Source organism: Balaenoptera musculus, chromosome 19 (assembly GCF_009873245.2).
Source record: "Balaenoptera musculus isolate JJ_BM4_2016_0621 chromosome 19, mBalMus1.pri.v3, whole genome shotgun sequence".
Lineage (NCBI taxonomy): Eukaryota > Metazoa > Chordata > Mammalia > Artiodactyla > Balaenopteridae > Balaenoptera > Balaenoptera musculus.
The window spans coordinates 37,023,886-37,050,067 of record NC_045803.1 but is presented as its reverse complement, the minus strand read 5'-3'; positions in this window follow the sequence as shown (position 1 = coordinate 37,050,067).

Sequence of the window (26,182 nt, the reverse complement as noted above, 5' to 3'; positions counted from 1 at the left end):
TATTTCAGAAAACAGGAAGGAAGAAAGGAGGGAAGGAAGGAAGGAAGAACGGGAGGGAGGGAGGGAGGGAGGAAGGGAGGAAGGGAAAGAGAGAGAGAAAGAAAGAAGGAACAAGACACTTGCTGTAAATGTTCCCTTTCATACCCCACCTCCCCGGAGAGCCACACCTGGACTATAAACGGCAGGTGGGAGGAGTCCTGGATGTTTGAACTTACTTGGAGGGAAGTGTGCAGAATCTGCTGTATAGCAAACTCTTACTGGTTTGTTTTTCTCATGAGGGTGTCATTTATCAAATGAGGGGTCCACTCCACTTCATTGTTCCTACTTCCAAGAGGAGCAGGAATAGGGATATAACCGTAACCTTTGTACTTATCAAGGCTTCAGGCCAAGGTTAGTGATGGGATGCTTTCAAGATAACCCCATCTTCCTCCACAAACTCTAATCAATTTTATACTCAGGCCAAATTGGATTGTTCTCTCTTCTTAGTATTCATTAATCTCTTTTCCTGTATTTATTCATTCATTCGTCATCATTCACATTCATCTCTGTGCTCTGCTCTTTATATTTCCTCCGCTTAGACTGTTTCCTCTTGACAACCCAGAGAAATTCCAGGTTATCTTGAAAGAGCTTTTGTTAAATCCACAATATAAACTCTTTGATCACCAGCATGGAACGATGTCTTAGATGAGAACGATGGGAAGGGAGAGAAGAAGGAGAGGGAGAGAGGGAGGGAGGGAGAGAGAGATGAAAAACTGATGGAAGGAAAAAAATTATTTGTAAGATATTCTGGAATTAGATTTTTTGTTTTGAAATGCAGAGCGAGTCCACAGAGTTAGCATTTAAATCTCAGTTCTGCTACTTATTTATACTATGTGACCTTGAGTAAGTTTTGTATTACCTTGGACATCTGTTTCTGCATTTGTAGAAATAAAAAATATACCAGAATAAAAATATGCTTAATATAAACCTCTTACCATTATAGTGGCTATAGGTTTGGTGATCAATAAATTGTAGTTATTTTTATCATTACTATTAATAATAAATAAGGGTAAAAACACCTTTTGCAGTGCTTGGAATTCTATCTGTATGCTATGTTATATCTTATGCATTCAACACAGAAATACTCCTTAGCGCATGTGGAAATTAAAAAAAAAAAAAAGGAAAGAAACAAGGCTAAATCATGTAATAAGAGAATCAGGGGAACATTAGTGCTTACACACATGCACTTTAAAAATATACAGTAATTGCTCCAGCTTCTCTAGGTGCTTCTGTTTTACTTCTGGGAATAAAATGTTGTGCACCTAAGTCTCTAACTGCATATAGTGCAAATTTCAGCCAATGAACAATACAACGAATAAACCAATGATGATTCAATAATGACTGTGTTACTTTTTACGATTATATTAGCGCCACATAAATGTCAGAGCTCTGCAGAAGAGTGATGGTCATTTCTACCATGTGTCTTTTAAAATTCCCTACCTGCATTCAGAATTTAAGGGAATGGGAGGGACTCCTTTTGAGTATTAGTGTGTGTGTGTGTGTGTGTGTGTGTGTGTGTGTGTGTGTGTGTGTGTGCATGCATGAACGCACGCACACGGATTCTTTCAATAATATTGTTTTTAGGGTGATAGATAAATTAAAAAACAGAATAAGTCATAATTCCTGCCTTAAGGAACTCACATTAAAGAAGAGCAGAGAAACATTAAGCACATGACGATTGTTAAAATATGTGCTTATGAAAACATCAATTATAAAGTGCAGAGACTACTAAACATTTTTCAGACCATCATTTGTGATGAAGACGTAGATAGTTATAGTAACAACAATAATAATGATAGTACTCATTGACTAGTTACTATGTGTCTAGTATTTTATTTTTTTACTGAACTATGTTTTATATAGGGAAAAGTGTACGTGCCATAAGTATTCAGCTTGATGATCTTTTACAAAGTGGACATATCATTGTAACCAGGATGCAGACCAAGAACCAGATCATTATCACACCCCATAAGTTCCCCATTCTTGGTTAATATGAATTGTGTTACTATGAGTATTTTAGTATGTCTCTAATGGTGACTATATTATATATATGTATGTATGTATATGCCTACCTCATTTCATAAAGATGTTCTATATTTTCCTTTAGAAGCTTTACTGTTTTATCTTTCATATTTAGATATGCAGTCCATCAGGAATTCACTTTTGAGTATGGTAAGAGGTGAGGGCAAGATATATTTTTCTTATATGGAAATCCAATTGATTAAGCACCGTTTATTGAAAATACCAAATAAGCTATGTTCAGAAATTTAAAAATTTTAAAAGAAATTTCCAGAAAATTGTTACATGCATATACACAAAAGATTAGTTATGGATGGTTGATTGTGAGAGAAGTTCAGCTCTAAGTAGCTCAGTCATTTTAAACTCACTGAGTCACATCACTGGAAGAGGTAGAAGCAGTTTGAAAGCAGGCACAATGAGACTTGGAATTTTAAATGAATTTGTAATCACAGTTTCTCTTTTTTCTGTCATTCACTTCCCTCCTCTTTCTTTCCCTTCCCTCTAGGTGTTGGCCTTATTCTCCCTTGTTTTGAAAATGGGTATTATGTCCAGAATTTACATGTCGAAAGTCCTATTATATATTTAATCACTCATTTTGTATTTTTGATTTTTTTTAACATCTTTATTGGAGTATAATTGCTTTACAATGGTATGTTAGTTTCTGCTTTAAAACAAAGTGAATCAGCTATACATCTACGTATATCCCCATATCCCCTCCCTCTTGCGTCTCCCTCCCACCCTCCTTATCCTACCCCTCTAGGTGGTCACAAATCACTGAGCTGATCTCCCTGTGCTATGTGGCTGCTTCCCACTAGCTATCTATTTTACATTTGGTAGTGTATATATGTCCATGCCACTCTCTCACTTCGTCCCAGCTTACCCTTCCCCCTCCCCGTGTCCTGAAGTCCATTCTCTACGTCTGCATCTTTATTCCTGTCCTGCCCCTAAGTTCTTCAGAACCTTTTTTTTTTTTAGATTCCATATATATGTGTTAGCATACGGTATTTGTTTTTCTCTTTGTGACTTACTTCACTCTGTATGACAGACTCTAACAATAACTCATTACAAATAACTCAATTTCGTTTCTTTTTATGGCTGAGTAATATTCCATTGTATATATGTACCACATCTTCTTTATCCATTCCTCTGTTGATGGACATTTAGGTTGCTTCCATGTCCTGGCTGTTGTAAATAGTGCTGCAGTGAACATTGTGGTACATGACTCTTTTTGAATTATGGTTTTCTCTGGGTATATGCCCAGGAATGGGATTGCTGGGTCATATGGTAGTTCTATTTTTAGTTTTTTAAGGAACCTCCATACTGTTCTCCATAGTGGCTGTACCAATTTACATTCTCACCAGCAGTGTAGGAGGGCTCCCTTTTCTCCACACCTTCTCCAGCATTTATTGTTTGTAGATTTTTTGATGGTGGCCATTCTGACTGGTGTGAGGTGATACCTCTTTGTAGTTTTGATTTACATTTCTCTAATAATTAGTGATGTTGAGCTAATTGCTTCACGTGCTTTTTGGCCATCTCTGTAATTTTCTTTTATAAAAAATGTTTTTACCAAGTTTTAGATATTAATGTTATGCTGGCTTCATCAAATGAATTTTGAAGTTCCTTCTCTATATTCTGAATGTTTATGTGTAATATTAGGATTATTTATTCCTTAAGTGTTTGATGGAATTCATCAATAAAAGTATCTGGGCCTGGCATTTTCTTGGGTAACATTTTTTATAGCAAATTCAGCTTCATTATGCATAGGGCTATTCAGATTTTCTGTTTCATCTTATATTAATTTTGTATGTTGGATTTCTAAAGGAATTTGTCCATTTCATCTAAGTTGTCAAACTTGACATAATTTTGTTTAAATATTGACTTATTAATATTTTAATGTTTGAGAATCTGTAGGGATAATACCATTATTCTTGATAGGTCCAGGGTTATTTTAATTTGGTTGACCTTTTCAAAATATCAGAATATGGTTCAGGAGACAAGGAGCGACTGAGCAGAGTTTAAACATAGAACTTGGAGCCCTCTTTTCTATTTGTCCCTCTCCTTTCTGGGATTCCCTACTCTGTACAAAAGATAATACATTTTCAAATAAAATTTTTTAAAAAAATTTGTTTGGAGTTATAGTTGTTATCTGTAGGAGGTTTATTTCTCAGGGAACTTATTCTGACACATAGGAAGAGAAATTCCCAAGGGAAGATTTTGAAAAATGTGGACAAGAGAGGACTGGGGGTAGTATCTGTTGAGCACCTATCATATACAGATCTAGGAGTTTTACAGGTTAGCTGTGTAATCAGTTCAGTGTTGCTGTGTTCAGTCTCCTTGTATTATTAATTAAGAAAACGAGGATCAGTGTTATGAAATAATACCCTGAGTTTTCATATCAAGGTTAGTAAGGGGGTCTGTTACTGTCACAGGATCATCTGACTATGGATTCTCTTCACTTTTCAGTGAATCATGTGGCTTTTTTTAGTCTATAACCCCAGGAATGAAAATTCCTAACAGGAAAGCTGAACTACATGTAAATAAAAGTAATATCAGTCAGTGTTTATAAAATCAATAATATCAGTATAGGTAATGTTCCCTATTATTTTGCAGAAACAAAATATTACTTCTGGCTATGGACATTAAAGGATTTTTGGCTTTTTGTCCCACACTAACAATACCATATACAATACATCTCTGCCAAATATATATTATGATATTGACCCTTAATTGATTATTTTCCAAATGGCTGTTTGTTAAACAATTGTAACTTAGAAAACAAATAATTAAAAAATACATTCAAAATTATTTATTTAGCATTTGCATGTGTCATGTAGACTATCATAATTTCTGGGATTATAAGGCAGAGAAAATAGGTACAGTCATTGTTTTTGTAGAGTTTGCTGTTTAATTAGTAAGTCAAAAATTAAACCATAAAAATACAAATGGAGCAACAAGGATTTTCTATAAAGCACAGGGAATTATATTCAACATCTTGTAATAACCTGTAATGGAAAATAACCTGAAAAAAATACCTATATATAACTGAATCACTTTGCTGTATACCTGAAACTAACACAATATTATAATTCAACTATACTTCAATTTTAAGAAATACAAATGGAATTGAAAAGTACATTGCATTCTCTGATAGGGTATCCTCAGATTATGTAAAAGGTGGGTAATCTTGCTTAGAAAGAGGAGTCAAAAAATGTATTTTGCTCTCCAGCTTGTTAGTTCTACCAAGAAATTTAATGATGGGCTCCCACTTTTTCTTTCTCTGCATTTCCTATTTGGAGTTCATATCTGTCAACCTTTATGATAAACACACAACTGCACACACAACCTTTACTGATACAGGGAATGTTCTGATTCATAGATTTCTCCTTTCTGTCATTCTCTTCAAGAAGAAGTGATGTTGACAGATGTGGGGCATCTGGGGTCAGGTGGGAGCCTGAGAGGTTTAGAAAACTGTGTGCTCAGTAAAAGCAGGTTCACTCAGTTCATAAAAAGGTGGAATAACATTGATGTAAACAGTTTTTTTTATCTTCTATTTAATTTTATTTATTTTAATTTTTTGTCAATGAAAATAAGCTTTATGACATCAAATAATAAATACACACAAAGATGTAACAGTGAAGGGAAATGAAATTATACAATATGTTGGTATATGTGCTTTTTTTTCCTTAACAGGATCATCAAACTATAAATTCTATATACTTTTACAACAGACTCTAATGTGCATGTATATATTCAGAGATCATCATCATCAGTGTCAGTCTGTCTGATAGTAAAACAATTTGCTGCTAGGACAGACAACAAATATTTCAAGGTAGATGATTGATTGATACTTTTTTTTTTGCAGAAGTCATCTAGAGAACTGAAAAATTTGTCAAAGAGAGTTGGATCTTGAGAGAAGATTTTCTTCTGTGTCAGGTAAGAATCCCATTTCACAAACTTATATTTTTCTTTTTGTGTCTCTATTAATTAAATCAAATTTATTTCCATTGTAAATCTTCAGTATAACACCATGGTGTCAGAAACTTAATCTCAGGCTATTTTGGACTTTTTTTTTTTTGGCTGGAAGCTGGATGTCTGAGTCTCATTTCTGGAGGGTTGGACATAAATTTAGGGTTGGGAAGGCAGATGGCTCTTATTCTCCAGTTTGTGCACATAGATTGTCATTCAGATATGCCAGAATCTTTACTTCCTTATGTTTCAGTTTTGAATGCGTTCTTTACTACGTAAGTCTACCACTTGGAGGCACTAAAATGCTATATAGTTTCTGTGCCCTGCTGGGACATGAGCATTTCCACCTGGGTAACTTCGTTCAATTGGTGTAGCCTGGCCAAGCAGGCTTTCCCGCCCTCATGTCTCACTGTAATCTCAAGACTCCACTCAGGGAGCTGGAAAGGGGACTTTTGTGTGTGTGTGTGTGTGTGTGTGTGTGTGTGTGTGTGTCTCCATGAAGAACATATTGATGACTCTGGTCTAACCTGCTTCTCCATACTGCCTTAACAGAAAAACATTGTTTTCCACCACAATTCAGGCAAGGGGTGGAATGGAGGATGGGGAGAGGAGACTTGCTCATTATCCATTTGTTGTTTGTCCTTTTATTTATTTTCTTCCAATCATTTTTTCTATGCCTGGATGTTCATAGTTTTCCTGAGAGCAGTGGCTTTGAAAAACAAAATGTAGAAACTTATTTTTTTCCTCTCTTATTTGTTTTTTATATTTTAACTGTGAGACAGTGAGTAGAGCTAACAAAGTGCTTGAAGGAAGATAGAGAAAAGGTTACTTATGAATTATAACTGTCTTGCCCTATTTGAAAGATATTTGAATCATACATTGGACCAGGACCAGCCCAGAGGGACATTCAGCTCCATTTCTTAAAAGAGTAAATTTTAATTTTTGGTCTCTTTCACTACACTTTAAGTGTCAACATTTTTGGTTGCAACCATTTGGAGAAAGTCAAGGAAGTAAACCAATATGCATGTGATAACACATGGATGAAACATGGTAACTCAGAAACATTGAACTGGATGTGGTTTAACTGTGTGAACATACAAAATGAAAAATGAAAAATCTAGGACTCAGTTCATTGTTGTAGGTCATCTTTGCCGTTAACTAAGGTGTGTGACCATGGATAAATAATTCTGTCTTCCTTATCCTCATATTCCTTATCCTCACATAAAAATTATGGCTTGGTAAAAATGTACTTGGTAAAATTTTATCAACTCTACATTTTATGAAAACTTCCAAGGTCCTTGCCAACACTTAAAAAGTCTTTCAATTCCATAAACCAAAATGAAGACTTGAGGCAATCATCAAGACACATTAAACGTACATCACTTTTATTGTTGAAAAAGGCATATTTACTGTCTAAACTACACAGATTGAATGAAGAGTATAATTACTGGCTCAATTCTACAGTGTCCTCTTGTATTGCCATTGATATTGTTTTAATACCACTGTCTGAGTTCGAGTTTCCAGAAGGGAGGGACACCTATATGTTAATTTATTATCTAGCATGCCAAAATACAGTGTTTTATATGGGAGTGCTGAAAGAAGATTGTTTGATGCATATTTTAGATACTGATGTCTTTTATTTTGGTCTCCAGCATCAGTGCCTTCTTTTATCCTTCCTGCGCCTAAGAACAGTAAACCAGAGGAAATTCCTCACCTATAGGTTTTTGGTTATAGGATTAATAAGGGAAAATGATACGGAGAGATGACCCTCCAAAATGTTCCCTCCTTTGCACAAGATAGATTTGTCTCTGCCAGCTGTTCAGATCTTTTCAGCAGCCTCCCCTTCTCTCCTTATCCTCTAAGAAACATATTGATGATGAGATTAGTCAGGAACAATTGGGATTTGGCCACAGTTAATAATGTGTGGAATTACTGTTACCAAAGGATAAAAGCCCAGATTCCTCTTTCATCATTTCATGTACTTCCTTCTTGTTTCATCTGTTTGGTAAGCAATCACCTTAGGTCCTGGACCAAAGGAGCACACTGGCCAAATTTTCTTTTCCAGAGTTTAAATGCCTGAGTGTGTATCTGAGATAAGGCTTATTCTAGGGTGAGACAGTCTTTCCACCTCCTGCTCCTCCTTCTCCTCCTGTTTCTTATTCTCCCCCACCTATATCTAAGCATATTACTCTCACTTACTTAGACTGAGGGGAGGAAAAAGGTTCTAATTAGGTTTTGTTTCTAATCAGAGTTTCTCCTCAGCCTTTTTAATTGAGGTCTGAATTAGAATATTAGCCACTTAGATATCTATGGATAAAATGAAACTTTGATTCCCATTCTGTTTATTGCATGCCTTCCTTTTTATGGGAAAGATAACTGAATTTCATGACAGGTTTTGTGTGTTTTAATTCTTGTGATGATAACAAAAATAACTCATAAGCCATAATGTTGTGAAGTCAATAAGGTAATTTTAAAGATCTAGGTTCAACTCTTTTTCTGATATTGTGTGTGTGCACATATATACACACACAAACACATGTATGCTATATTTTTATGACCCGCCAAGGGACAATCACTGTTTTAGTTACAGATGGTACAGAGGTAAGTCAAGCAGCAAGAAGCTGACTTTATTGGGTTTATATTTTACTGACAGAGAAATATGCATTTGAAAATTAATACCTTGGTAGTAATAAATTCTAGGAAGAAAATAAAGCTCTTGCTACCTACATTAATTTAAGCAAGTTATTTAACTTTGAGCCTCAGTTTTCTCATTTGTTAAAAAAAGTAACAATTGAAAATAACGTTTGGCCTGCCTTTTTTATAGGATAATGTTGGAATAAAACTGGTTGATAGCCGTAAAAAGTTATTTGATAACTACAATGTGACATTCTGTTGGGGGAGAGAAAAAGTACCTTATCCTCTCTCTCATTCACCTAAACATTATAATTGTCCAGAAATGTCAGATTGCTTGTTTTTAACCATCTGTTTCATTTCCCTCAATATGGGCTTTCCTTTGTCTCCCCTTTGAATAGGTAGCTTGTAACAAATCCCAACAAATGTTCACACAGATTTTTAATAATTTTAGCAATTCGTTTTGAAACCTTTGTGTTGCAAGCCCAGACCTTAGGACTCTTGAGTTGGCAAGTCTGGAGCAACAGAAAGGAAGAGCGTAGGATGGGCATATTGGTCAGAATGAGGCCCCGACCCAGGCCGTTGGGCCAAGTTTGAACATGGGGCAGGTCTGGCTGATGCTTAGGGATTTTTTTTTTTTTTAAATAAATTTATTTATTTATTTATTTTTGGCTGTGTTGGGTCTTCTTTGCTGTGCGCGGGCTTTCTCTAGTTGCAGTGAGTGGGGGCTACTGTTCGTCACGGTGCATGGGCTTCTCATTGCGGTGTCTTCTCTTGTTGCGGAGCACAGGTTCTAGGCACGCAGGCTAAGTAGTTGTGGCTCGTGGGCTCTAGAGCGCAGGCTCAGTAGTTGTGGCGCACGGGCTTAGTTGCTCCGCAGCATGTGGGATCCTCCGAGACCAAGGCTCGAACCCATGTCCCCTGCATTGGCAGGAGGATTGTTAACCACTGCGCCACCAGGGAAGTCCCGATGCTTCAGGATTTTTGTGTTCAGCAGGCTTTGTGATGTTTGCTTCTGTATCAGGAAGGATATTTGGAAATCTCGAAGTTGATGATACCTTCAGTAGTGTTTGCATTTCCTAAGTGTGGATTGTTTTCAATGTTCTTGCATATAAAAAATTTAGAATTATTTCCAAACAGATTTCCCCACAGGTTTCCACAGACATGGCTATGAATATTAACTAGTCTTGCTTCTCTAAAAGAACATTTGGTCCTAAGCCTCTAAATGAAGCTCCCCAAGTTTTATGATGATATTGTCAATGTATCACATACTTGGACACACCTTTTAAGAAATTTCTTAGATCATGAGAATACACAAAAATATGGAATACTCCTGAAGTCATCTGGTTTTATTGTTGCTTGGAGTCATCTGTTTTTGTTGTTATTAGTAATAATAGCTATAGATATTAAGTGCTTCATATGTACCAGGAATTAAACTTATCATTGCATGTATATAATTCATGAGCCCCAAGATACATCTTCAAGGTAAATTTTGTAATAAACTTAAAAAAGTACTGAGTTAAACAAGACATGGATTTATTTTTCTCATCCATAATTAAAAGCACAGAGGTAGGCTATTCAAACCTAACACTATGGGTTCTCAGTGTCACTGGGATCAACCTTAAACTCTATTTTCCTTAAGTTATGACTCTTGTTCTCATGCTGAAGTATGGCTGCAAGAACATCAGTCATCAAGTTAATGTTTAAGGCAGGAATAAGGAAGGAAAAAGGAAGGGCAAAAAAGTCCTGCCACTTGAGTTCCTTTTTATAAAGAGATTTTGTGGAAGTCCTACTTAATGACTTCCTATTACATCTCATTGGCCAAGCCAATCAGCCAGTGAAGTTCAAGATTGAAATGGTTTTATCTGAGCATAAAGCCACCCATAGCAACATAAGTGTTCTTTTATTATGCAGTCAGAGAAGAAGGAATGGATATTAGCAATCTCTCCTGTGGCACAATTATCCCCACTTCTCCCATAAAGAAATTCATATATCATGTGTTAATTTAATTGTTTTTCTCACCATGATCATAACATGTATTTTCATATGTCCAGAAATCTGATCATACCATTTCTTCATACTTTCCAAGAGTACCTATTTTTTTCATGTTCTATGTTGATAGATCTTAGTCATCCTTTAAGATGTGCTCAAATACTCATTCTGAGTGTACAGAAATTCCCCATGCCTTAATGAATTAATTGTGCCTTAGTTATTATAAAATCATTGAAACTATATGCTAGTGCTTATCCTATGTTTTATAATTACTAGGTAGATATTTTTGTCTCCTTCATCATAGAGAAGCTACTTAAATTCCAGGTGTTATGTTGTACATTGTTAGTAGTAGTAGTAGTAGTATCATATTTCTGCATCCATTTTATTATTGAATAATATTTTTGTATTGCCATGAATATCAAACCAATTTATAAGCTATGCAAACAAATCTAGTTTGCTGGCAGTAATGTATGATGCCCAATGAGTTAGTCTTCATAATTTTAATTACGCAATATTTTTCAGTGGTTTCCAATATTTAATTCACTTCTAAGAAGTAAATATTTGACTGCAATCAGTATAATTCCTAGGCAGTAAGCACAGGAGTTATGCTTCCTTGTCTTTACTTTTAAAACATTATACATTGTATGTCTATAATATCTGAGTTCTGCTAGGTTCTAAGAAAACAAACCTTATAATTTAATTTTCCTTGCTTGGCTCTCCAGTATCTCTTGGCAGTCCTGATGGCCAGCTAAGCTACTTTTCCCAAAATGACTTTTTTGGTCTGGGAGGAAATGGTGTGCCCAGTTTTGTCTAGTAAGAAATGTCTCACATCAGCCACATTCCTTGTTATTTATTCTTGTTACTAGCAATTTATAGGAGCTGCTGGACACATATTCTTTGTCATTGTTTTGCTCTCATAATCAACATTGAACTTTAAAATCTGGCCTTTGTTATTTTTCCCCCTGCATGCTATTATCAATGCTTAATTATTACATATTGCTTTTGCTAATGCCAGATGTACTTTCTGTCCTTTATATGATTTAGATTTCAAAAGAAGCTTAAATCTAGCCATGTTTTCAGAGAAGAGATAACTGCCACCTCCAGGGGTGGTACAAAGGAAGATAAATGATTTTGAATGAATAAATTAATGGACTTATTTATCATCATAATTTTGTGATGTAATTTCTTAATATTATTTTCAAAAATAACTCTGCACAGCAGCCTTATTGAAGTAAGTTTAGAATATTTCCAAAGAATCAACTGACGATAATGACATATTCTCAAATATTTGCTAAGCATTTAGTCTCCTTAACTTGTAGTCATTTCCACAGATCCAGGGATAGTTACATTTTGGAGGAATTAACCTTCTGCTTTTCAAGGCTGAGTTTGACCTTGTGTGTAATTCATAAATATTTATGACATAATACCAATAAACAAATATGTATGAATGTTCAGCCCTTGCTAGGTACATATGAGAATCAATAACTACGAAAGCAGCATGCTTCTAATAGCATCTTGATAATATGCCCAAGGCACCTTTGCTAAAACTGTTATGCTTCTTAAAAAGTTGCTGTGCATACACTATGTTAGTAGAGTCAGCAAGACTTTGGTCTCCTTATAGTATTTAAGCTCTAAAGAGTCCCAGTAGTTAATGTAAACAAGAAAACCCAAGCAAGGGAAACTGCATGTAATTTTTGATTATAATGTGTCCTAGGAGAAGATAGCTACTGAGACCTGTCAAACTAGGATCTATTTACCACCAGTGCTGTTTGCAATTTTTTGCTTGATCTTCAGTTTACAAACTTAATTCTAAGACTTAATCTTTTCTTGTGTATTTGAATACCTAATTTTCCTTGGCCAGACTACTTCATTATCTTGCTCATCTACAAAAAGAGTAAAAAAATAATAATATTCCTCTGTAATGTTTCTTCTGTTTGCCAGCTAATCTATAAGTAGAGTTGTGTGTTTTTGTTCTTTGTGTTTTCCTCTGCCCACATAGACTGAGAATGATTTCTTGCTCTGTCTGTCATAGTAATGAAATTTTGGGATTTGCTCCATACCTCTTTACAATTGGGAACCTTTCTATTCTATCTTCCTAATTTCTCAAATGCTTCTTTTTTTTCCATCTATAAAGGAGTTAATGATTCTGTATTCCTTATGGGATTTGTAAAGAATAGACACGATATTACCTGTCAAGTGCTTAGAGCCATGTTGGTCACATGGTCAAATTTCCATCAATATTACTTTCTGTCTTTAGGCAAGCAAGTGTATTTGTGTCTTGGGATATGTTTGTGTAAATGGAGTTGTGTATGTTTGAGTAGGGATTCACAGGGAAAAGCTAAATAGCAATACAGATTTGGAGAAAACCTGGCTTCCCTTGGGTAGTTCTGCATTGAGTTGCATGATTTCATTCCCCATTTTCATAATTAATCACATTATCTGTAAGAGAATAAAATAGATCTTACTGGTTTTCTTACATTAGCTTATAAATAATACAGTATGACATAAATTAACTGTAATCAGAGAGGGATGGAAGGAATGCCTTCCTTTGCTCATTAATTTGGGGAAAGCTGAAGCAGACTGTAAGGCAGAAGTAAGCACAGTCACATATGACATTAATATGTGTTTCAAAAGTCTAGATATTTCATCAAATTCATTTTTCTCAAATATTTTCTATTTAAAATCTTTAATGAAAAAATATGTTATTACCATTTATTCTTATCAAAGAATCACCTTTATATTTTTTGGAGTTGATTTGCATTTGATATTTTGTTTTAGGGGTATTACAATTGAGTTGCTAAAAAAGTTATACTAAATGAAAATCAGAAAAAAATAAGTTCTAGTTCCAGTTCTGTCACTAACTACGTACACCTGGGCAAGACTTGAATGGTCAAATTGCATTACCTTCTATTGTGTGGCCAATTCAAGAGGCTTGCTATGCTAAATGTTTAAAAACAAAACAAAACAAACAAACATATAGTGATATTCCCTCGCTCCCTTTAAAAATCCCGTGGTCCTTGCCACCTGCCAGGTGAAACTTATATACCTCTGCTATTTTCCTACATCTTTTCCTGTGCCTAAAATGCTCCATCCTCTCCTTTTTTCCTAGTGACTTCCTATACTTTCTTCACATTTCAACTTAAGCCTCAGTTCCTCAGCAGCTGTCTTGACTCTTGCTGACTTACTTGACCATATAAATCTATTCCAAAGCATATATCCAGCTGTATTTTTATATTTTCTCTCTGTGTTTTTATTATTATTTTTTCACTAATAAAACAGAAGCTTTATTGAAGTCAGGGACTTTGTTTTTGCTCACTGTTGGATGCCCAGAGTCACCTAAGTAGGGGCAGTAAATAAAATTAAATAGATGGGTGCTTTCTTGAATCTTTTTTATTCATGGTATTTTTTTTAGGTAACCAACATGTTATCTGTGCTATTATTAAAACAATTAAAGAAGGGAAGCAAATATATTTATCAGGGAGCAAAGCCCAGTCACCAGTAAGAGCCATCATACAGGCACTGCTGTAGAAATGGGGATGGTTTCTGAAAGGGGAGTCTATAAAGCCAGCAAGGATTACAAATTTAAAAACATGATAATAGCATGTAGAGCCAGCTCATACTGGCTTATAGAAGTCAGTTGTTAAATTTTTGAGTATTTTGTGAAGTGACTGTTAAACTAATCGTAGTTGGTTATATTGTGGGTGTACTTGCCAGAAGATACTACCAGGCACAGTAGGATGGTGTTAGTTGATGATTATTTCCTCTTTCTGGCCTCTGAGATCATCATTCTCATCATCATTTATGTCACTATCATCATTGCTAATCCTCATAACAAATATATATTTCAGGACAATTATGACTCTCATTTTAGAGATCGCTAATTTGAAACACAGAGAGATTAAATCACTTACCCAGGGTCAGGAAGCTAGGAGATGGCACAGTGCAAAATTGTACCTGAGGATTCTGCCTTCAAAAATAATCACACTGTCAAGGTAAAAAGACTCCTACTGGTCTAATTATCCCACACTCAGTGTTGAAGCTTCACTTCTATAACCAGAGTTTAAAGTGTTTTATTTTTCCTTAGTGTTGTTGTATATATTTCAAAGGCATTTGACTGTATTTTCTCTTGGCCCCTCACCCCAGCCAGGCCATCCATGCCTGAACTCTACCACATTTTACTTTATCCATTTGGATTTTCCTAGCCCTCAGTATGAGAAAGCTCCTTCTTGATATGAGTAAGCTATATTGTATCCCCTGGAAGTTTCAGTATTGGGGAAAAAATTAAAGCAGGAGTACTACCCCAATAAAGATTGCTTAATACCTTCGTTATTAAAAATATTTTTCCCCTAGGTGGGAAAGTGTTTATTTTTAAGTATGCCTAAATAAAACCTTTAAGCAAATAAAAGAAATAATGATAACACCCATCCAGAAGTATGCTGGAAACAATCTTTCATTATTTTTCCTGTCACTCATCATTGCCAGAGGTTTCTTAAAATTTGGATTGCAGTCTGAAGGGAACATGACAAGTGCCATCATCACAAGTCAAATAAGTGAAAAGATCAATTCATTTACTGCAGAAAATTGTATAAACCAGTAATCTAAACAGAATTTTTCCTGCAACTCACTATCAATGTATTGTGAGCTAAAATGAAAATGGATTATAGAATCTCCAAAATTAAAAATAGATCTGTATACATATTTCGCAAGAGTATCTAATTGTTCCTTACCCATCTTTAATTGCTATTGAAGCAAGAGGGCATTATCTCAAAACAACCAATCAATATTATCATAATCTCCTAAAATTTTATCTCTGACTATTGGCATTTGGAAATACATCTTCAGTTACCAGGTCTAATAATTGCTTTTTCTTTTTCAGTTTATTCAGCCCTTGAAAGATTCATGATACATTTCAGGAAAAGATTTCATAAATATGACAGTTCTTTGGAAACCAATACCATTTCATGTTAATGTACAGAATTAGCAATAAAATCGAAATATCTAGTATCTGTTGATGTTTGTTGTAACACATGCATTGTATCCCTGTAGATCAGTTTGCGCACACACCATTATATCTCTAGAAGTTTGAGAAGCAGATTTTTAAACCTATCTCATTATCGTATAAATACAAATTTATATCTCTTGTGACAGGGGAAGTATCATTTGAGAACACTTTAGTTATGGACAAAGGATCATTGCTGATGTAAATGCACTATTTTACGCAAGGAGGGCATAAGTCCATACTTGCATCATTTCAGAAATATCTTTCTGAAATCTATATATTAGAATATTTTAAAAAATCACCAGCCTCTATACTGAGTTGCTCTTATTAAAATAACAGAAATATAAATTTGTTATCCCATACAGAGCAAACAGTACCTCTGCATATACATATATAAGGCATATATACATCTAAAGTATATACAGGTATACCTTGGAGATGTCGTGGGTTCAGTTCCAGACCAGTGCAATAAAGCACATATTGCAATAAAGCCAATCACACCAATTATTTGGTTTCCTAGTGCATATAAAAGTTTAGTTTACACTATGCTGTAGTATATTAAGTGTGCAGTAACATCATGTCTAAAAAAACAATACGCATACCTTAGTCAAAAAATACTTTATTGCCAAAAATTGCTAGCCATCATCTGAGCCTTCAGCGAGTCATAATCTTTTTGCAATAGTAATAGCGAAGATCACTGATCACAAACCATTATACCATATATAATAATCGTAATAATTTTGAAATATTGCGAGAATTACCACAACATGACACAGAGACATGAAGTGAGCTAATACTGTTGGAAAAATGGTATTAATAGACTTGCTCGATGCAGGCTTGCCACAAACCTTCAATTTGTAAAAACACGCAATATCTGTGAAGCGCAACAAAACAAAGTGCAATTAAACGAGGTCTGCCTGTATATGTGTGTATACTTTATGTATGTATATAATATGCATGTATATGTATATATACATATATAGAGAGAGCAAGAGAGACAGAATGAATCAAGAAAAAAATGTCACAGAAAGATTCTTAAAAAAAAATAACAAGCATGTGTTGAGCACCTTTTATATGCCAGGCACAATGCTAATCACTTCCCAGGTGCTAGTTCCTTGAATATGCTCCAGAACTTTGATGTGGGTATTTTTCCAAATTGAGAGAGAGAGCTGCTTCAGCATCCCAGAGGTCTATTTCATAGATTATCATCCTGAAAATGAAATTATATAACATACATAAAGAACTAGTCATAATTCTATAAGCTACCAGATAAGCCAACTATTAACCTGTCCTTTTTCTACAGTATTTTCATTTATAAAACGAATTTCTGGCAAATTGTTCTGACAGTTAAATGAGATTTTGAATTGTACCTCGTGTAAATAATTTTCTGTCTTCTGTTTGTGACTGGAACTAGATTAACCTGTTGTAAAATATGTTTCACTTTCACTTTGCACAAATATATTTCTTTCTATCTAGTTCTCTCATTGATGTTCATTATATATTGATAAAACCAGAGCTGCATTTCCGCACTTAACCATGGTTGTGTATGTTGGGGGGTAGTGATAAGACATTCCCTTAAGTTGAACATTTTTAGAAAAAGATACAACTAATATTTTTTATTAGTGACCAGAATTACATTTGCTCAGTTTTGAGAAGTGGCATTACCAAGCGATTTAAACTTCATTTTGGCCCAGGGCAGATCCCCTAAACCATGCCAAAAAAAATGTTTTGAGGCCAGCCTACTCACTACACTTATGTATATATAAACACATTGTCTGCAATGACATTATTTTCTTATCATGATGGCTTCTTTTATTTGCTAACATTCCAGAAACAATATATTCATCACATATTCTATTATTTGCTTGCATTTTGCACCACTGACCAGCTTTCACATGACTAGCAAGAAAAATTTGGGGGGGAAAAAAATAGATTGTCTTTCCTTGATTTTGTAAGCTACCTAATTTGTGAGTTTTTCCCTCAAAATGTATATTGTTTTCCACTAATTTGCTGTTAATTCTTATGTTAAGTGCAACAGAAATGATCATTTTCAACAAAAAGAAAAACTGCTCAGTGTTTTACTTCGAATTATACAATTTTTAAAATTTTATTTTAAATTCCTGTTTAAAATTTAAATCAGATATTTATCTGTTACTAGTAGCAGTCATCATTTGGATATATTTTATTTCATTTTATTTTGATTTAAATTTTCCAACTAATACTGCGCATCCTGCTGGTCAGCTTCCCACACCACACCCAGTCAAAGGGTAATCAATGGTAATAAACTGATAGGCACTTGATATATCTATTGTTTTCCAGTCTCAGCCAGTGGAGTATAAAATCATACAGTCAGAATAAGGCTCTAGGATTGCTAGCTAGGTGAAAAGGAAGATTTGAAAGAGATTAAGTTTCTCTTATTTATAATGATAGGGGGCTTCCAAAATGGCCAACCTAGGTGGCCAAAAACTGCCTTCTAGAACACAGTGTGCTCATAATTACTCTGTTGCTAAAAGAATGGAAAGCAAACACATTTTTTTCTCTTCGTTATTTTCTTCTTCTTGGTGAACTGGAAACAGAATGGCAAACCAAGGGAAAAGTAAGTGATTGATGTAATTTTATAGTACAAGTGTTTAATGAAGTTGAAGATTTGCTAGGAACCTGTTAGAAATGTAAATTATCAGGCCCTACTACAGACTTACTGACTCAAAATTTCTGGAGGTAGGGCCTTAGAATCTTTGTTTTAACGAAGTCTCCAGGTGAATTATTTTGCATGTCTCAGTTTGAAAAGCATTGTTATGAAGTAATGGTTCTCAAACTGTAATTCTTTGGCTAAAGAGTACTAGTCTCACCAGAGAATTTGTTAGAAATGCCAGTTCCCAAACTCCGCCCCATATATGACAAGCCAGAAACTCTGGGGTGGGACCAGCAAACTGTGTTCTAACAAGTCCTCCAGGGACTTCTGGTGCATGGTAAAGTGTGAGAACCACTGATGTAGTGGAGTAATATTTCACATTCTTTAGTGTACAGCAGAATCACCAGGGAAGCTAGTTAAAACTGCAAATATCTGGGCCCTTTCCCAGAGACTGTGAGTCATTACTTTTGGGGGTCTGGCCAGGGAATCTGTATTTTATTTAGGTTTTCAAGTGATTCTCATATAGGTTGTCCTTGAACCACAGTTTGAGACATGTTGATATATATCTGTAGATCAGACTGAGCCTACATAGTCAATCTACAGAACAGACTAAAGTTCTCTAGGAGTAAAGAAAAAGTTTACTTAGGCAGTGTTTATTTTTCAGAAGTTTTCAGGTGTCTAAATTAGATTAATTACCCACATTCTTCTCATTTTTCCAAATTCAGTCCTGCCAGCCCAGGAGAGATAACCCCCTGCTAGTACATTAGTATTCTGGATGCTGGGAATAATGCTGTAGATATAGTTTTTAACCTCGTTCATGACACCAGGAATATAATCATAGCATTATGAGTACACTAGTTCCAGTGCCTCTGGGAGAAAATACAATTTCTGCCTCATCAACTTTTATTGATAAAACACAGATGTATTTATATTATTCATGTGACTTTCTGAATTTGTTTTTGTCTTTTCCAACTTTTTAAACATAATCTTTATGTTCTTATGGGATAATCATTTGAGATATATTTAAACAAACACAGATTCAATTTTTAAAATTTATTTTCAGCATGTGATGGAAAAACAAAAATAACAACTACAACAGAATACTCTGTAGTTCTTTCTGACAGGTACTTGAAGACTTGTTTACTTTTCTCTATAGTGGTGGAAGGAGCATCAAGTATAGTGTGCCATTGACCCATCCCGTGTTATCCGTATAAGTCGGGCTTTAAAAATACAATTCCTTCAGCTCAGTGCTTTGTGACCACCTAGAGGGGTGGGATAGGGAGGGTGGGAGGGAGACGAAAGAGGGAGGAGATATGGGGATATATGTATATGTATAGCTGATTCACTTTGTTATACAGCAGAAACTAACACACCATTGTAAAGCAATTATACTCCAATAAAGATGTTAAAAAAAAACAAACAATCCCTGCAAGATGACTTCAGTAACAGCCTTAGGAATTCTGTTCATACAAACAGGAGAAGCATCTGCCAGTAATTAATGAATTCTCAACCATTAAAAAATCAAAACAGTATAGACACAAGTTGATTGTTATGAACATCTGAAATATGAATTCAATGCAAAAGTCTTCTTTTTCTTCATTGAGCAATTCCATATAGAAGCTGCCCAAGTTTTTTTGAAGAGGATCAACTTTGTAACCCGAAATCTGAAAGATATATCTAGTATGAGCACTGAAATACATCACATTAATTAACTGCATGTTCACCAACTGTATGATGTTTTCAGGTTAAAAGATGCATTTCTATGCATTTGTTCTCATACACCTCTTTGATCATAGTTATTAAGAAGGAAAACTACATGTCAGAAAAACCAGGGCTGAAGCCCCTATACAGAGTGGTTAGATTGGATTAATTAATTCACTTGTAAATAGTAGATTTTAGATGCAATGTGATTCTCTGGCAGCAACCTATATACACTTTTCATGCCCATATAATATTAATGAGACTAAAATTTTTGACATCATCTAAATTCACTCTCCAAGGAGATCTTTAAAGTCATAGACTCCTTTATACTGATGAAGTCCTTAAGATAATTTAATCAACATCCATTACTTAATATAAATAATCATTTGAAAGAAATCAAGTCATTTATTCATGACCATTGTCCACATTGCCCAAAGTAGGACAAATCAGTCATAAAGTCATACTTATCTCCAGTCCAGTGGATTTTAAATCCTTTTTCTTAGAAAATTTTTCTAGATATCTTAGATCACTTTGCCATGAATCATTAGTCACCACATTTTTCTTATGGCTAGATATTTACTAAATTTATTTTGCTCTAAATTATAAGAGCTAAAAGATTCATACTTGCAAGGAATTATTGTCAGTATAAACTACATCTGCATATTTCAAAAGAGAAGTAAGGTATTTCGGTGAGTCCCAAATAATTTAGCTGGCTACTTACTCATTGTACTCTAGTGGTTAACTCAGTGCCATCTCTCTTAGCCTTTCAGAATGCTGACTAGAACTAATGCATTTGACTTAGGTTTAACCACGCAGATGAAAAAAGTGAGCTTGGATATTTTTGAACAATTCTGCCAGCTTAACTTATTCATATTTCTTAGCATGAATTTATTTAATCCATCAATTGACAAATATTAATTGAGTAACTACTATGTGTCAGGCACTTATTCTATTCTCTAAGAACATAGCAACAAATAGAATATCCAAAAAAAAAATAACAATGTTGTTGAGATAGTTGTGAGGGAAGGGCAGAGGTAGAGAGTCAGTTAGGTGGTGAAAACAATATTCTATTCAGTTAGAACATCATTTTTCCAAAAGAGAATTGTTTTTAATTTGCATGTCCTGGATAACTAACGAGGTTGGGCACCTTTTCAGATGTTTCTAGGTACAGTGAATATAGCTCTTGGTTTTCCTAGGATAGTCCTCGTTTATACCTGTTAAGCTGTATGGCTTAGCATTGGGCCCTGATTTTTTTCAAAGGTAATATTATTTATTATTGAATTAAAATAAGCTCAGATGGATTTTGAGACCTATATTTTGTACTTCAGTTTTTTGCCATGTTTTTGTTTAATAGTGTATGAGATATATGTCTCAAAAACAGACTTCTGTCAATTTAGTTATGTTGAATAGCAACCAGTGACAATCAGTTTTCTTTTTCTATACCTTTCCAGTTGCAATGTAATCAACATCTCCCTTTCAAGAACATCATGTATAAAATGTATTTGGGAAATAAAGTTTATGTCTTATTGCCTTAAATCTTATGTTAAAACTATGAACAAACATATTTTACCTTCCTTAGTGGTTTGGTACCTTCCTTATCATATGTTGCAAACAATATGAAAGTACTTTTTTTCTTTTGGTGTGGGGTGGCTTGGTCAAAAGTGGTTAATTATCAGTAGTTTTGTAAATTTTAAATGACATACAAATATTTGTTTATATTATTGATGAATCACACTTTTAGAATTTATTAAAATTAATTATCTTGGACTTAATGACCTAGAAAATAAAATATATTTCTAATAAAAAGTCAGTTACCAAATTTCCATTTTACAAGAAAGGTGATGAAAGTTTAAGAGGCACATAATGTTTGTCAACATTAACTTTTCAATATTGAGATTACAGTGATATCACTGGCTATATGAAAATTAGAAGAACAAAATCTACTCAAAATTTTCAGCATCTACTTTAAGTTAGGATTTAATTTTGGAAGTCTAAACACAAAAATGACAGTTCATCACATGTACCAGCAAAAGGTTTGTTTATATATTCATCTGTGAGTCATGACCTTTTATTTAGGTCAAATGACTATTTGTCTAAGTCAGTGTTGCTCATTTCCAAGTCCAGATTTTGTTGTGCATATGCATAATTAACATCTCCCTTTAAAGCACATTAGATATGATGTGTATTTGGGTAACAGAAGGTGAGAAGTCCTGGCAAAAGCCTATCTTTAAGTCTGAAACAATAGCTGTTAATGTATTAGCTCATCTGGAAAAATTTTTCTAACATTTAAATGCTCTTGGTCAGATAGGACTTCCAGAAAGGTGGAGTTAGGTCCCTGATGAATCTGCTACTTGAAAAAACAATGAAATCTTCCCATAACATTATACTGTCATCTCCTAAGGAGGAAAAATGTATCTAGAGCAGTACTGGCAATTAAAAAGTATTATTAAAATGACCTAAATTGTTATTATGATTATTATTATTATCATCATTGTCCTAATTTTCACTAGGAAAAGTCTATTATAAACGTTCTACTTATTTTGTCTCATGGGCTACTTAGAAATCTATGAAGTAGCCATTATTATGATCCCTGTGTTACAGATAAGGAAGCAGAGCCATGGGTAGGGTATACAACTTAAGAAAATTAATCAGTCATGCAGTTAGCAAGCGGCCAAGTTGGATTTGAACCCAAGCAGTATACAATGTTAAGTAAATAAATTAAAATTTGTATGTATAACATGATCTCCAGAATATTCAAAAAACAGAATAAATAACTTAAACATATTAATGAAATTTGCATGGTGGGGCTATGAATGTGTATTTTTACTTATTCCTAGTTTTCTCTACAATGCCAGTTGTATTTAATAAGCCTGTGCTAATTTTATTATGAAAACAAAACACGTATTTCTAAGTGCTGCATATACCAAATGAAAATCTCATCTCCAATAAGACCCAGGAAAGACAGTCCCAGTTATAGCCATCCTGGGGCTGTTTACTGTAGAAAACGTTAAAATATGGGTCTGCCACATGCACATTATTGAAGAGAAAGCTGGTCAGTTTTCAGGGGAAAAAAAGAATTTCATGGCAAGAAGGAAAAATTGATGTCAGAATCATTTATATATTTGTCTTGATCATGAGAGGAAAAAGAGGGGAGCAAAGAAACAGGTAACAGCGTTTTATAAAACCTGGAATCAAGAACTTATCCCCTGTACCAAATGGTGTGCTTCATGTATACCTAAATTACAGACCTCAAATACCCCCCGCTAGAAATATCCATGATAATTCAACACTGGAACGTTCAAAGGAGAACTAAATCGAAAACTTAAATTGAATAAAGTCTGCTAAGGACATCTGGTTCCTAAAAGCCGAGATTTTATCATCAGAATATTCATGGGCAATGTCAGAGTCCAGTGTAGGTGCCTCCTGCCAAGGAGGGTGTCGCTGTGTACAGGAAGTGTACAGAGATCTGCACACACACAGACGCATTTTAGATGTTTCATTTGTATCACTGCTTTTTGAGTATTCAGAATTCGAGTTTGCTTTATCAAATTTGAGTCCTACACTTTTTCTGAGAGTAAATCTCCTGGGGTCAGTGTCTCTTGTTCTTTGCCTATTCTGCTTATTTCATTCATTGACCATTTATTCAATAAGTACTTATTGAGTATTTGCTGTGTATGAAGTGGCGAAAGAGAGAAAACAATTGTTAGCCATAAGAAACAGTGTGAGACAGACAAATAATTACAAGTGATTATAGCAGTGGTAGTGCTCTGATGAAATGGAGCACGGGGAGCTATAAAAACATAGAGCAGACTGTATAACCTGGGTTTTGGACAGTTCGGGGAATATTACTGGGGAGGGTGTCAGGGTGGTTGCCTTGAGGAGATGTCACGTGAATTAAGCTTGTTGGAGGGATGAAAGTCAGCCAGCGGAAAGGATGAAGGGTCATATGGAGCAAGGTTTACCACACAAAGGGAACAGCGTGTCTATTTCTAAACAATAGAGTTCCAAAGTGGAAGGGACAGGATTCCTGATGTTTGCTAAAGTGTTATGACCCATTGGAACACACTATTTTCCATCCCGGGGAAAGGAAAGCATCGGGGCAAGATTTACAATTGGACCTGTCAGTTTATCAGGCTGGAGCAGGTGTCAGGAGCAGCAAGAAATCAAGTCCAAAAGGAATAAAATCAGAAATAGAGAGATGAGTAAAAGTGGTAAGTAATGGCCGTGGCAAAAGGCCACTCGAGACTGCACAGCAAAACTCCAGCACAAAAATGAAATCCAGACCTTGTATTAGAGGAAGGGTTGTAAAAAACTCAAGAGCAATTAAAGATTCCTGCACGTTGGGCACTGCTTCAGTATTGATATAAAAATAACAATTGATATCCGAAAACAGACAGCAATGTCTGGTACTAAGTGCAAAATCTACACATTCTAGGAAATAATCTTTAATATGGTAAAAACAACCAAGACAACATATTATTTGTCTTACACATGATCATAGCAAGGCTAAGAAATCACAGATCTTTATGGAAGTCTCATTTGGGAAAAAATAATCATGGGAGTTTTGTTAAATCATGCTCAATCTAGAGACAGTTTGAACTTACATCACTTGAACTTTCATCAGTTTATAATATAGAAGCTTCTCTCTACTTTTTACACATTCTATTCTCTAAAAGACCTTTATGGAAAAAAAGGAAATTTATTTTAATATGTTCATTATGAATCTAACCAGTCAGTGTCATGAAAGATGTTTACTTTTCTTATTGTAAAAGTAATACATGCTCAGTAGAAAATGCAAAAAAGCGTATAAAAATTAATATCAATCATAATTCTATCAATTAAAAAATTACAATCACAGTTAACATTACAGTAAATGTCCTTTTAGTATTTTTCCTATGCAATCAAAATGACATATACAGTATAGTTGAAACTATATAAAATGCATATCTTGCTTTTTTTTACTTGAATCTATCATAAAGGATTTTCCAAATCATTATACTATTCACAAACATAAATTTAAATGCCTGCATAATGATTCACCTTGTGATCTCACTATAAATTACTTAAACAATTCTCCAAATATTGTATATATATTGTAGTGGAAGAAATAGATACAAATAAAATGCATTTTAAAAATACAAATCTGTGTATGCATTCCTGATATTCTTAGGATAAATTCTTAGAAGTGGAATTATTGGGTTAAAGGATATTAATATTTTAAAGTGGAAAATAGTCAGAATATGCCTAAATAAACCACATGACCTACTGGATTTTATGATTATACAAGCCAGAGGGATAAAATTTCCTAAAAGCTTGAGAGATAAAAGGAGAGGACTAAATAACCTCAATTAAATTAATTACTTGTCTTTGGAAAGAAATATAGGAATTCACAAATTCCAGTTTTGTTCTTACCCTGAAATTTTATGGGAGATATGAAGCAAAAGTATATTTCACATGTTTTTTTCATATGTGTTTTGATTTGTTGTGTTTCAAATTTCTAAATTTCTTAAAATGGAACTAGAATTTGACAGAGTTCACCTTCCAGTATTCATTGATTTTGGATCTTGTGAACTTTTGAAGGAATAGATGGACCTACTAGTGGCCTGGTCATTCAATGCATGGGCTTATGTGGAAGGCATATTTTAAGTATTTGTGATCCTCTTTGAGACAGCTAAAAATCATAAATGCTGAGCATTTTAGAAATTGACATTGGTCAGTAAGTTTATTGCATAAGTAATAGGCTTTAACATTTAAGTAATATGGTTAAATGGTCAGAGTCCATTTATAAATTTAATATATTTGGTGTATTGGCTTAAAAATTAAAGCTAAGAGAAAGCAGCAATTACTTGAGTTCCAGAATCCATGCTTTGAATTTTACATGCCTTTTTTTTTTTTTTTTTACTTAGTACTCACAACAATACTATGGAGCTCTTTTTCTTATTTGTTTACATATGAATATACTGAACCTTAATGCATTATTGTTAGAATATTTGTGAAGAGGATATTTATGTTCAGTCACAGAGACATTCATGGAATAGCTACAATGTACCAGACATTATGTTAAATGCTGTGGGTAAATAATGAATCCATACAAGGCTCAAAGCCTTGTTCTGAAGACAGAAATACAAAGAGTTATTTTTAAGTGCAGGCGCAAATGGCTCCACAGGAAGCCAAGAAATGCTTTCTGTGGAAAATGATGGAAG